At 44.3% G+C, this 14978-nt stretch overlaps 1 protein-coding gene across 3 annotated transcripts in view; it reads left to right on the forward strand.

Annotated features, from left to right (window-relative positions):
- FER (FER tyrosine kinase) overlaps positions 1-14978 on the forward strand; it is a 452282-nt gene that overhangs the window by 36743 nt on the left and 400561 nt on the right. For 2 of the 3 annotated variants that reach the window (XM_082263755.1, XM_082263757.1), the window contains exon 3: positions 12729-12813. The exons of the other annotated variant lie outside the window; for it this stretch is intronic. The gene's annotated coding sequence lies outside the window, so the exon portion shown is untranslated. The remainder of the gene's footprint in view (positions 1-12728; positions 12814-14978) is intronic. 3 annotated transcript variants of the gene reach the window in all.

The raw sequence follows: 14978 nt of genomic DNA on the forward strand, positions 1-14978 counted from the left end.
ACTGCGGCAGGTCGGCTCTGTTAGGCAAAACAAGCACGTCATTTTGTGTAGCAGTTTGTGGGGGCGCGCATGCGCTGATTGGCTAGAGGTGGAGCCAATCAGCGGGTCATCTGTGATCGCTCCCCATGGAGACAAAACGCCGGTCTCCCGAAGTAAACACATCACAAGTTCCTTGCTGGAATCTCTTGTCCTGGAAATATTTTATTTTTTAGATAAGTTTTTTTTTTTTTTTTCTCCTGGTTTTTTTCTGTGATCTACAATCAACTGCCAGACTTGGTGACCGACTGGATAATCTAGATCCTTAGTTTCCTAAGGTTTCTAGATCCTTGAGTTGAATAGCGACCATTATTGTGGAGCCTTCTGGGTGTCCATTTTAGCTGTGGGAGCCCCTCCTTATTCCCTAGTGCTGACTCCTGGGCCTCTTGCCTTACTGGACGCCGCATGTAAAGTACTTTGATCCTGGTGCTGCCAGTGACTGCCTGGTGGGTTGGTAAGTCTGGTGGGGTCCTCTCCCTCTCTCTGCTGCAGAATCAGGGGTTGCTCTGTGGCTGGCAACTGGGTGTTGTTACTAGCGTGGTGGGGGTGCTCCTTAGCAGTGTTTTTTTTTTTTTTTTTGCACTTTTGTGGGGTACCCTTATTCCTCATGGAGTCCTTGGAACACATTTTCCCACATGACCCCTCCTCTCAGAGCCTGCAGGGCAATCTGGGTCCCAATCATCCATTGATGCACTGATGGCGGTCTTGGAGTCCTTTGTGTCCCGGTAGGAGGTGGGTTTTGCGACCTCCGCCTTCCCCTGCTTCATCTTTTTCCTCAGATTCTGAATCTGATCTGGTCGGCATGGATGGGGCCCGCCCTGAGGGGTCTGTTGCCTCGCGCTCTGAGTTTTTAGATAGCGAGGATGGTTCCTCCAGTCCTGTAGCCATGCTTGAAAAGGCGCTGGTGGACCCACTGATTGTGTCTGTGCTTGAGACTTGAAAAATGGAGGACGCAGCTGAAGCTGCAACAGAGGCACCGGTTCCCTTTGGCATTCTAGCTGTGTAAAGTAGCGACGGTGTTTCCGTTTCTTTCCAATTTTGACAGATTTGTCGCAAAAGAGTGGGAACTTCCAAAACGTCCCTTTGTGGTCCTTAAGTGATTCACAATGAGATACCCATTTGGAGTCCCTCCGTAAGAATTGGGCTGTTCCACCGGTGGTGGATCCTCCATTTTCCAGGTTAAATAAGGCAATCATGATTCTGGTAGGAGAATCGATGGCTTTTAAGGATCCGGCTGACTGAAAGGCGGAGGCTGTGGCCCGCAGTATGTTCACTATGGCTGGCTCGGCACTTGACCAGTCTTCAATATTGCCGTGGTGTCACAAACTCTGACCGAGTGGGCTAAGCTTTTACGCCGTGACCTGGAGGGTGTAGCGCTCCCCCCCTGCCTTTGCATAGCTGGAGGACCAGTCGGTCCAGGGGCTGCAGTTTATCTGTGATGCGTCTTTGGAAGGGGCTCCCCTGATTTCTAGATTGTCTGTCTGTTTTGGCAGTGGTCCTTAAGCCCCGTACACACGTACCGATGGTCGGCTTACAAATGTTCCTCTTTTCTCCCCGGGATGTCGGTGTCTGCTGAAAAGTGCAAAGACAGCACAAGGACAGCACAAGAATTTTGTCCGCCGACTGCAGAAGTGATGTCATGTAATGGTTAACTTTCCCTGTGTTTTCTATTTTCTGAGCATGCCCAGTCTTGCAAATCTGCGGTCTGTCGGCCGAATTGTGTACTGACAGGCGAACAATCGTCCGTTCTGGTGTCGGCATACAAATATTTTCATGTTTGCACGAAAGACTTTTGTCCGCGGATTGTGCGCAGACATCTGTCGGAGGCACCATACTAACACGCGTACAATCGGCAGATCCTTCGTCCACCGACGTTTGTATGCCGACGATCGGTACGTGTGTACGGGCCTTTAGGCATGTTTTTGTGGCTCAAATGTTGGTCTGTGGATCATACCTCTAAAAAGCCTTAACTGATCTTCCTTTTCAAGGAGAGCGCCTGTGTGGATCTACCCTGGATGACATCATTAAAGGTCCCACAAGAGGGGAAGAGCACCTTTCTTCCATAGGCTTGTAAGGGTAAGGAACCTCGTTGCAGATGTGGCCCAGCCTTCTCAGCTCACAGGAAGATTTTTTTGTCCCTCAGGGTCTGCTGACAAGGGTTCAAAGGCTTTCAAGCCCTCTTCAGGAGCATCCAAGTGAAATTGGTCTGGCAAGTCCAAAGTGGGGTTCTCCAGGCCTGCACACAAAGCTTGGTGAGGTGGGGGACGTGTTCGCTGGTTTCCAGACTTGTGGACCTCTGTGGTGTAAGACAAGTGGGTCCACGAAGGGATGTGGTTCGGTTACAAAATACTTTCGTTCTTACCCTCCGGAGAGGTTCTTTCCTTCCAATGTTCACCTGTCCCTGGACCTATTGCAAGCCCTCTTCAGGGCAGTGCTAGACCTGTTACTTCAAGGGGTAATTGTTCTGGTTCCAACCCTGGAAACTTTTCAGGGGTTTTAATGAAACCTGTTCACGGTCTCAAAGGAAGAAGGCAAGGTGCGTCCAATTCTGGATCTCAAGGCCCTGAACTGCTTTGTTTGGGTACATAAGTTCAGAATGGAGTCTGTTCGCATGGTGGTGGCATCCTTGCATCAGTGGGATTTTCTTGCCTCCTATTGACATCAAGGACGCATACTTACACATTACAATATGTGTCTGTCACCAACGCTTCGTCCGCCTTGCCGTGGGAGGGGAGCATTATCAGTTTGTGGCATTACCCTTTGGTCTCGCCTCTTCTCCTCAGGTCTTCACAAAGATGTTGGCTCCAGTGCTGGCGTTGTTACGTCAGCGAGGAATTGCAGTGGTGCTCGCTACCTGGACTACCTTCTCTTGCAAGCAGCGTCTCCTACTGCTCTGATGGACAAGATGGACATCAATATATGGACTCTGAGGGGGTTCGGCTGGCTTCAGAATTTTCAGAAGTCTGCTCTGGTTCCTTACACAAAACTGGACTATCTGGGTCTGACTCTGGACTTTGCTCTAGCCAGAGTGTTACTTCCTCTGGACAAACTTCAGAAGTTGCAAGCTGCTATTCATCTCTTGCTGTCCAGCAGGTCATCACTCGGGACTTACATGAGTGCTGGGTCTGATGGTTTATACCTTCAAGGTGGTCCCAATTACACAGTTAAATACGAGGTCCCTGCAAAGGGAGATCTTGGCCAAATGGGACAAGTTTCCGAAGTCTCTGGACAATCAGATCCAGGCTTAACCAAAAAACAAGAGTCCCTGATCCTTGACCCAGCTCTTTGCCAGGGCAAATCTTTTTTGTTTTGGACCGTGGTCACCACAGATGCCAGTCTGTCTATGTGGGGAGGTGACCTGGGTCGGCACTCCTCCCGCTCAGGGAGTTTGGACACTGGAAGAGCTCAAACCCCTGATCAATATCCTGGAACTATGAGCGATCAGGCTGTGCCTGAATCACTATATGTATCACCTTTAGGGGTGTCCGGTGCAAATCCAATCGGACAATGCCACGGTCGTGGCTTATGTCAATCACCAAGTGTATTGGTAGCTCTGGAGGTAGCTGGCATTCATTCGGTGGGCAGAACTTTTTGTTCCGGCCCTCTCCGTCATACACATTTCAGGGGTGGAAAACTGGCAGGTTGATTATCTCAATCGGCAGGTGTTGGCCCAAGGGGAGTGGTACCTTCACCCGGAGGGGTTTCATCAGCTGTGTCTCTGGTAGGGCACTCCCGAGGTGGATCTGTTGGCACCTCGGCTCAACAAGAAGGTGCACAGGTTTGAGGAACGGTCATGGGATCCACTAGCAGACACCACAGATGCGCTGGTGGCCCCCTGGGGCCAGTATAGTCTGATTTACGCTTTCCCTCCTCTCAAGTTTCTGTCGAGACTCTTGCGCAGGATCGAGGCAGAAGGAATTCGTCAGTCTACTGGCCCGGATTTGTCTCATTGGTCTTGGTACGCCAACCTGGTGTGACTGGTAGCCGACGCCCCTTGGAGACTACCTCTCAGGGAGGATCTGCTGTCCTAAGGGCCAATCTTTCATCCTGCTTTACAGTCACTTGCTTTGACAGCTTGGCTATTGAAAGCCAGGTGCTGAAGGATAAAGGTTTGTCTGGGTCAGTGATTCCCACACTACTGAAGGCTAGGAAGATCTACCATCGTACCAGGAAAGCGTACATTTTGTGTGTGAAGTGCTTGCTGTTCACTCTCGCTGTTTTTTGGTAGGCTCTGGTCTTAACCTTCCTTTTATGGTGTGTTGAGCAGAAATTGGCCTGGAGTACCATTTAAGAGTCAGGTGTTGGCCTTGGCGCTCTTCTTTTAATGACCCTTGGCCACGCACTCCCTTGTGCATACTTTGATTCAGGGCGTTTGACATTGGACTCCACTGGCGCGGTCTCCACTACCGTCTTGGGATCTGAACTTGGTGCTTACAGCTCTACAGAAGCCTCCCTTTGAAAATGTTCGGGAGATTCCCCTGCTTACGCTATATCAGAAGGGGCCTTTTTTGTGGCTAGCACCTCTGAGCGCAGGTTGTTGGAATTGGCGACGTCTTGTTCCACTTATTTAGTGGTCCACAAAGATAAGGGGGTTCTTTGCCCCCTTTCTGTCATTCTTTCCAAAGGCGGTCTCTGATTTCCATCTGAATGAGGACATTGTGTTGTCTTCCTTGGGTCTATGGCCAAGACATCTTAAGGAAATTGCATTGCATTCCCTGGATGTGGTTCAGGCTATTAGGGTAACTTTTTTAGGTACTTTTTTGAGTTAGGAATGCTTGTAAAATAGCTTGTGCAGCAATTGTATATGCTAGCTATATAAAACCCTAATTCCATTAGTTAGCATGCTGTGTAAAAGCTATGTAACAGAATGACATGATTTGCAAATCTCACAAATCCATATTTTATTCTCAATAGAAAATTGAAAACATATCAAATGTGTTAACTAAGAAAATATACCATTTGAGAAACAAAAAAGAAAGCCAATTCTGAAATTGGTGGCAGCAACACCTGTCAAAATAGTTGGGACAGGGTCGTATTTACCACGGTGTAGCATCTCTTCTTCTTTTAAAACTTTGTACATGTCTGGGAACTGAGGATTCCAGCTGCTGGAATTTTGGAAGAGTATTAGCCCATTATTGCCTGATATAGGATTCTAACTGCTCAATAGTCCTGGGCCATCTTTGTTGTATTTTTCATTTCAAGATGTACCAAATATTTTCAGCTGGTGAAAAATCTTTTTTTATTGCTTTCTCAGGATTTTCGTATTCCAGGATTGGGCTTTGGAGTCTGAGGATTTTAGATTGCTTTGGGAGAGAAGAAATCTCCAACCCAGTGTCCAGGTCTTGTGCATTAGCAGGTAGTGTGTCCAGGTTGACACAGTCCTTATAATAAAGGCTTGGGAATAGCACAGGGCTCCAGCCATGAGATAGGCGTGCTCCCGTTTTAAAGACAAATCTAGAGACAGGGGAGCTCTATTTGAGACCCTGCACTCCATGTTGAAGGGATTAAATGTCCGTTAGACTGCGATAGTTGAGGCAGCTAAGTGAGTTGGGGAACCTGAAAGAGCCAGGGCAACTAGAGTCCAGGGAGCTAAGGGAATCTAAGTTTTAGAGGAGTGAGAGAGCCTGAGGTGTCAGAATGCCTATTAAATGCCAGGAGTGGGCCTGTACAGCAGGGAGCTGTGACTAAAGTTTGAGTGAGCCAGGAGTGCAGGTAAGAAGGTTTGAGAGACTAGAGAGAGACTAGTGGTTCTGCGAAGGAGGGAGCCAGGTGGCCTGGCATTTTCTGTTACCTGCTTAGCTATGTGAAACTAAAACCCCTGCGTGGAAAAACCTTATGTAAAGGACACTTTGAAACGCGTAAGATCTCAAAGGTGAAAAATATCATGCTGGATATCTATACTGATATGGACTGGGTAATGTGTTAGGAACGAAAGGATGCCACATTGTTTGATGGAAATGAAAATTATCAACCTACGAAGGACTGAATTCAAAGGTACTCCGAAAATCAAAGTGAAAAAATTATGCAACAGGCTAGTCCATTTTGCTGAGATTTCATTGCAGCAACTCAAAATGGTACTAAGTAGTTTGTATGGCCCCCACGTGCTTGTATGCATGCCTGACAACATCAGGGAATGCTCCAAATGAGACGACGGAGGGTGTCCGGGGTATTTCCTCCCAGATCTGGACCAGGACGTCACTAAGCTCCTGAACAGACTGAGGTGCAACCTGGTGGCGTCAGACCAAATCGTAATGCCCCAGAGGTGTTCTATTGCGTTTAGGTCAGGCAAGCGTGGGGGTCATTCAATGGTATCAATTCTGTCATCCTCCAGGAACTGGCTGCATACTCTTGCCACAGGATGCCGGGCACCAAGAGGAAGAGGACCCACTGCACCAGTGTAGGATCGGACAATGGGTCCAAAGATTTAATTCCAATACCTAATGGCAGTCAGGGTGCCATTGTCTAGCCTGTACAGGTCTTTGAGTTCCTCCATAGATATACCTTCACAGACCATTAATGACCCACCACCAAACTGGTCATGCTGAACGATGTTACGTGCAGCATAACATTCTCCATGGCTTCTCCAGACCCTTTCACGTCTGTCACATGTGCTCATGGTGAACCTGCTCACATCTGTGAAAACACATGGCACCAGTGGCAGACCTGCCAATTCTGGTGTTCAATGGCAATCAAGCTCCATGGTGCCGGGCAGTGAGCACCATGCCTACTGGAGGACGTCGGGCCCTCAGACCACCCTCATGAAGTCTGTTTATGATTGTTTGGTCAGAGACATTCACACCAGTTGTCTGCTGGAGGTCATTTTCTAGGGCTCTGGCAGTGCTCATCTTGTTCCTCCTTGCACAATTACTGGTCCTGCTGTTGGGTTAAGGACTTTCTTTGGCCCTGTCCAGCTCTCCTAGAGTAAATGCCTGTATCCTGGAATTTCCTCTATGCTTTTGAGACTCTGGTGGGAGACCAAGCAAACCTTCTGGCAATGGCATGTATTGATTTGCCATCATGGAGGAGTTGGAATGCCTGTGCAACCTCTAGGGTCCAGGTATCCGCTCATGCTACCAGTAGTGACACTGACCCTAGCCAAATACAAGACTAGTGAAAAACAGTCAGAAAGGGTGAGTAGGGATACAAATTTCAGTGGCCTCCACCTGTAAAACCAATCTATTTTGGAGGTTGTCTCATTGTTGCCCATCTAGTGCCCCTGTTAATTTCATTAACACCAAAGCAGCTGAAACTTATTAAGAACCTTTCCTACTACTTAACTGGCCAGATCAACATCCTAGGAGTTTAATTGACTTGATGCTATACTCTGATTAAAAAGTGTTCCTTTAATTTTTTTGAGCAGTGTATATACAGTATCTCATAAAAGTGAGTACACCCCTCACATTTTTGTAAATACTTTGTCTTTTTATGAGACAATACTAAAGAAATGACACTTTGCTACAATGTAAAGTAGTGAGTGTACAGCTTGTTTAACGGTGTAAATTTGCTGTCCCCTCAAAATAACCCAACACAGCCATTAATGTCTAAACCGCTGGCAACCAAAGTGAGTAGTGAAAATGTCCAAAATGGGCTCAGTGTCAATATTTTGTGTGGCCACCATTATTTTTCAGCACTGCCTTAATCCTCTTGGGCATGGAGTTCACCAGAGCTTCACAGGTTGCCACTGGAGTCCTCTTCCACTCACGGAGCTGGTGGATGTTAGAGACCTTGCGCTCCTCCACCTTCCATTTTAGTATGCCCCACAGATGCTCTGGAGACATGCTTGGCCAGTCCATCACCTTTACCCTCAGCTAATTTAGCAGGGCAGTGGTCGTCTTGGAGGTGTGTTTGGGGATCATTATCATGTTGGAATACTGCCCTGCAGCCCAGTCTCTGAAGGGAGGTATCATGCTCGTCTTCAGTATGTCACAGTATATGTTGGCATTCATGGTTGCCTCAATGAACTGTAGCTCCCCAGTGCCGGCAGCACTCAGGCAGACCATGACACACCCACCATCATGCTTGACTGTAGGCAAGACGCACTTGTCTTTGTACTCCTCACCTGGTTGCCGCCACACACGCTTGACACCATCTTAACCAACGACGTTCATCTTGGTCTCATCAGACCAAAGAAAGTGGTTCTAGTAATCCATGTCCTTGGTCTGCTTATCTTCAGCAAACTATGGGCTTTCTTGTGCATCTTTTTTTAGAAGAGGCTTCCTTCTGGGATGACAGCCATGCGGAACAATTTGATGCAGTGTACAGCTTATGGTCTGAGCACTGACAGGCTGATCCCCCACCCCTTTAACCTCAGCAGTAATTCTGGCAACACTCATACGTCTTTTCCGCAAGACAAACTCTGGATATGACGCTAAGCAGGTGCAATCAACTTCTTTGGTCGACCATGGCGAGGCCTGTTCTGAGTGGAACCTGTCCTGGTAAACTGCTGTATGGTCTTAGTCACCATGCTGCAGCTCATTTTCATGGTCTTGGCAATCTTCTTCTAGCCTAGGCTTTCTTTATGTAGCGCAACAATTCTTTCTTTCAGATCCTCTGAGTTCTTTGCCATGAGGTGCCATTTTGAACTTCCAGTGACCAGTATGAGAGTGAGAGCGATAACACCAAATATAAAATACCTGCTCCCCATTCACACCTGAGACATTGTAACACTAACGAGCCACATGACACACAGGAGGGAAAATGGCTAATTGGGCCCAATTTGGACATTTTCACTTAGGGGTGGTACTCACTTTTGTTGCCAGCGGTTTAGACATTAAAGCGGAGTTCCAGCCTAAAAATAAACTTTGCAGCATCAGAGTACAAAAACCTGAAAAGAATTGGATAATTAATATTGGATATTTAATATATAAATTTTTTTTTTGTTTCACTTACCTTGTTTTTATTGAAAATAAACGTACCTTTCTTCCTCTTCCTCCTTGTGCGGACACGGCCGCCGACGTCACTTCCTCCTTTGCATTGTGTCCTGTGAAATGAGCATCATCAATCCCAGGATGCAATGGGAATAGCCGGTCGCTATTCTGAGTGCCAATCGCAATCTACAGCGCATGCGCCAGATTGCGATCGGCGTTCTGGGTAGCTCAGAACCAGGAAGAAGAACATAGCGGGGGACACCACGGCTTCAGATACCCACACCGGAGATGGCCGCGCTCTGCAATCAATTTTAAAGGTAAGTATTTATCTTTATTCAGTAAATGTAGTGTACTGTAATGTGGGGTTAGTGTTAGGGTAATGGTGGATAGCTTAGGATTAGGGGGTTATTTTTAGCTCAAAAAAGTGTATGTGGCCAGAACTCTGCTTTAATGGCTGTGTTTTGCGTTATTTTGAGGGGACAGCAAATGTACACTGTTATACAAGCTATACACTCACTACATTTTATTGTAGCAAAGTGTCATTTCTTCAGTGTCGTCGCATGAAAAGATATAAAAATTTTTTTTACAAAAATGTGAGGGATGTACTCACTTTTGTGAGATACTGACTGTATGTTTGCATGTATGTGTGTGTATATGTATACATATATATAGTGCCTTGAGAAAGAGTTCATACCCCTTGAAATTTTCCACGTTTTGTCATGTTACAACCTAAAATGTAAATGTATTTTGTTAGGATTTTATGTGATGGACTACCACATAGACTACCACAAAGTGGGAAATAATTAAGTGGAAGGAAAATGATAAATGGTTTTCAGAATTTTTTAAAATTATTTGAAAAACATGGCGTGTATTTGTATTCAGCCCCCCCGAGTCAGTACAACAATTTTCAGGTCTTGCCACAAATTCTCATTTGGATTTAGGTCTGGACTTTGACTAGGCCATTCTAACACGTGAATATGCTTTGATCTAAACTCTTCCATTGTAGCTCTGGCTGTATGTTTAGGGTCTCAAGTCTTTTGCAGACTCTAACAAGTTTTCTTCTAAGATTGCCCCCTTTTTTTTTTTTTTTGGTCCATCCATATTCCCATCAACTCTGACCGGCTTCCTAGTCCCTGCTGATGAAAAGCATCCCCACAACATGATTCTGCCACCACCTGGTTTGACGGTGAGAATGGTGTGTTCAGAGTAATGTGCAGTGTTGCGGTATTTTTTTTGCCACACATAGTGTTTTGCTTTTAGACCACCTGAGCTGTGGATATCTGCAGCCCCTCCAAACTTATCATGGGTCTCTTTGCTGCTTCTCTGATTAATGCTGTCCTTCCTGGCCCAGCCTGTCTGTTTAGGTGGATGGCCATGTCTTGGTAGGCTTGCAGTTGTGCCATACTCTTTCCATTTTCCAATGATGGATTGAACAGTGCTCCGTGAGATGTTCAAAGCTTGGGTTTTTTTTTTTTTTTTTATAACCTAACGCTGCTTTAACCACTTGCCGACCGCCGCAAGTAGATATACTGCGGCGGTCAGCCCCGGGCAGGCAAAGTGACGTATATATACGTCACTAGCCTGTCACCGGTTTGTGAGCCAATAGCGGGTGAGCGTGCGCCCGCTGAGGCGCACGCCCGCCCGCCCGGGCTCGTTCACTGAAGAGTCCGTGCGTGTGACCGGTGGACCCGATGTCCGCCGGTCACACTGAGATCGTCGGTAGAGAGGGAGAAAGTCAGGCGGCTTATGTAAACAAGCCACCTGTCATTCTCCCCTGTGTAAAAATGGAGATCAGACGGTTCTACTGTGTAGAACCGTTGATCTCTGTTTTTACAATAGTAGACATGTCCCATCACAGTTAAAAACACGCCCCTAGGACACACTTAACCCCTCCCTCTCCAATACAGTTAACTCCTTCCCTGCCAGTGTCATTTTTACAGTAACAGTGCATATGTATAGCACTGATTACTGCAGTAATGTCACTGGTAACCCCAAAAGTGTCAAAAATGTCAGTCAAGGGTCCGATCTGTCCGCCGCAATGTCGCAGTCCCGCAAAAAAAATCGCAGATCGCCGCCATTACTCGTTAAAAAAAAAAAACACCAAAAATGACAAAAATCTTTCCCTTTGTTAGTAAACGTGATAACTTTTGCGCAAACCAATTAAAATATGCTTTTTGCGATTTTTTTTTTTTTTTTTTTTTTTTTTTTTTTTACCAAACATATGTAGCATAAAACAAATTGGCCGAAAATGTTAAAAAATTTTGATTTTTACTTTTTTTTTTTGGGGAATTTCATATAAAAAAATGTGAAAAATATTGTTATTTTTGCAAAATTAATTCTCTTTTTTGTTTATAGCGCATGATCAAAAAATCGCACAGGTGATCAAATACCACCAAAAGAAAGATCTGTTTATGGGGAAAAAAAGGACGTCAAATTTAGGTACAGCATCGCACGACCGTGTAATTGTCCGTTAAAGTCACGCAGTAAAAAAATCGCAAAAAAACCCCTGGTCAGGAAGGGGGTAAAATCTTCCGGGGCTTAAGTGGTTAAACATCTCCACAACTTTATCCCTGACCTGTCTGGTGTTTTCCTTGGCCCTCATGATGCTGTTTGTTCACTAAAGTTCTTTAACAAACCTCTGAGGGCTTCACAGAACAGATGTATTTATACTGTGATTAAATGACACACAGGTGGACTCTAGTTAATAATTAGGTGACTTCTGAAAGCAATTGGTTCCCCTAGATTTTAGTTAGGGGTATTGAAGTAAAGGGGGCTGATTAGTAAAAATTTTGGAAAAGCATTTATCATTTCCCCTCCACTTCACAAGTATGTACCACTTTGTGTTGATTTATCACATAAAATCCCAATGAAATACATTTGTTTTTGTTTGTAACCTAACAAATGTGGAAAATTTCAAGGGGTATGAACTTTTTCAAAGCACGGTGTGTGTATGTATATATGTGTGTGTGTGTGTGTGTGTGTGTGTGTGTGTGTGTGTGTATGTATGTATGTGTGTATATGTGTATATATAATATATATATAATATTCCCCTTGCTTAAACCAAACTCATTCCTATACTAGTGCTACATTTTAATGATTTGAAAAAATTATCATGATATAGAAATAATTATCTCTGAAAGGTGTTCTTGTACTTGAGGCTTCTCTGTGTTTCATCCTGTAAAAATTGCTCTTGTATACCCATTCGATTTTATGGTTGCTCTAATTGCCTAAAAGTAGCAGTACGAACAATTGATCTTTTCTAGAAAACAATCGGTAAGACAAAAAGACAAATTCCTATACCTTTTGGCTTGCAAAAAGCAGATATTATTGTGATTCTATCTTCTGCAGTGACTGGGAAGATTTTTGTCTCTACCTTGGCTGTCAGCTCTGTTATTGTTAAGCGTCTCTGTTGCGTCTGTCCCTTGAAATCCTGACTGGACAACATGACTGCATTACTATGCTCAGTAACATCAGAAAAACGCCAAAAAAGGAGTGACGTCAAATACTGTACGCATTTCATTGCTGGCTTTGTCCAGTGCAAAACCGTACCTGAGTTACACTTTTATATACAGTATATATTGTGTTTGGTATGACTGGTCATATGTTATGTATTATACTGCAGTGTGTACCTGTTTCTTGACTACAGCTGCTGACATTGTCCAAATGTTCATTTAAGCCAATAGGGAAACGGTGAGCTGAGGTGTATCTAGCGTTTCTCTATTTAGTTGCCTGTATGTTTCGTTGAAAGACAATTATTGAAATCGTACACTTTAGATACCGTATTTCACTCAAATGTTTTTATAATATTTTTTTTTTTTTTTTAAGTGAATTGGGCATTCAACATCTGAAACGGTTTGTTTAGCTGTATTGCGTGGTGAACTGTGGTGCACCAGTAGTGGAGCATTAAAAGGTAAGTTAAAATGTAATTTGTAGAGTTATTTTGCCTTACTGCAGTACTCTTGTTTTCAGTAAACCTCTCATATTGTGTAGTTTTAGTATAGCAAGGACTAGCTGCTGGCAAAATGTATGATCTCATAAACTGAAGGGCCCCTTCAGACTATAGCAGAGAGCTGTGTTTGTTGATTGGACCAATTTCCCTGTATGACTCTGTGCAGAAGCTGAAAGCCAGCTTATCCTCCTCTCCCACTTGTGACTTTCAGCTGCTTCATGGAGAGCCACACAAGGAGATAAGTTCTTGTAATACACCCCCCCCTTTCGCACTGATCACCCCTGACATGTCCATTGGATTTCCTCTACTGCCTGAACCCGCTGGTGTGCTCCTCTGGTGCCCCTTTTTTTTTCCTCTCCTCTCCTCTCCCTCTCCTCTCTCTTGAATGAACACACAATGGATTGGTACAGATCACTCCTGTGTCCATTCATAACTGAAGCATAGTAATTCCCCTAATCTATCCATCTATAGACGATCCCTGAAAACCCTTCTCTTTAAAGAAGCCTATCAGTCTACTAACTAGTACACTGTTTCACCTTCCCCATCAGCTCATCCCCCACAGCTATTACCTTTTGTATCAATTGACCCTGCTTTTTAGATTGTAAGCTCTAACGAGCAGGGCCCTCTGATTCATTTTGTACCAAATTGTATTGTAACTGTAATGTCTGCCTTCATTCTGTTAAGCACTGCGTAAACTGTTGGCCCTATATAATTTCTGTATAATAATAAAAATGAATAAATAGTAAATTGTCTTCTGTTTACTCTTGTGCAGTGTAGCTGAGGCTTCAGAGAAAGGGACTGGGTAGTATTTCCTTAGTCCCTTTCTCTGTCTTACAACACCTTATATTTTACCAAAGCCCCCCAACAGGGCTGATTAAAAAAAAATCTTTTGTTAGCTAATATTATTTTGTGCTAGTATGCATCACATACTAGCATATTATGAAAGACTTTCCTTGAAACTAAGCCCTCTAGTGGCTCGCTGTCAACATTGCAGTGGCTTCACTCTTCACCCGGTCTTCCTTTCGGGTTTGCGGGCTGCAGCTGCTTGAATGGCTGAGCCTTGATCACAGCCACGGCACAGAGCTCTGAAGAAATGGCATGGGTATGCCATTCCTTTAAAGCACATGCGCAGGTGACGTCACCGCTTGCCAAACAAGCGAATAGCTTCTAAACGGTTCACCTTTACGAGACATTACTTTCGCCAACAAGTAAACTTTATTCTAAAATAAAATCACAAAAATGACAATACAAAAATCAAAATAGTAAAAAATACTAATAAAAAAAAAAAACTTGCACTGTCCGCTGCTCTACTGATGCCACCCACTACCTCTCTCCTACAAAATGCTTGTGGAAAGAAATTTCTAAAATAAAAAATTGTAACATAAATGTAAAAATATAATTAAAAATGTAAAAAATGATTATAAAAATTAAGGACTCCTTCACACAGGTGTGAATGAGTGGTTTGATTGTAAGGCTGGAACAGTCTGCTACTCTATGTGGAACACAGGTCCTGATTTGAAAGGTGTGCAGGCGTGAGTTAGTGGCCCCAAATGCACACTGTCTGTTTTCGGGCTGTACACGTGCATCCACACATCTGTCAAATAGGACCTGCGGCTGTCTTCATACAGTTACAGGAAAAAAGGAGAGGAAGATGAGAGAACCTCACATAGTAGTGGGGTCTCTTCACCTCTCAAATAAATGGGACTTTATGGGCATCTAGCATGTGCTGGTCTAGATGGAAATAAATATAGCCATCACTTCATAAAAAATATCATTTATTTAGCACAAAGAGTAAAAAACATACAAAAGTGAACATATATTCGATAAAACATGGTATAATCATGCATATAAATAGTAGGACATACTCCTATATTACTGGAACCCTAATGGTTCATGCTTGAGAGCAATACATATACATAAGTTGTGGATCATAATATGACATAATGAATGGTCATGAAATTATAGGGTTCACTTGTAAATTTATTTGAGAGGTGAAGAGACCCCACTACTATGTGAGGTTCTCTCATCTTCCTCTCCTTTTTTCCTGTCTGTGTACCATAGGGATGTGGCAATAGCATGTTTCAGAGTGTGTCTCACTCACTGTTTACCTGTGTTTATATAGTTGC

This window comes from Pelophylax lessonae (assembly GCF_965119305.1).
Source record: "Pelophylax lessonae genome assembly, chromosome: 1".
Classification (NCBI taxonomy): domain Eukaryota; kingdom Metazoa; phylum Chordata; class Amphibia; order Anura; family Ranidae; genus Pelophylax; species Pelophylax lessonae.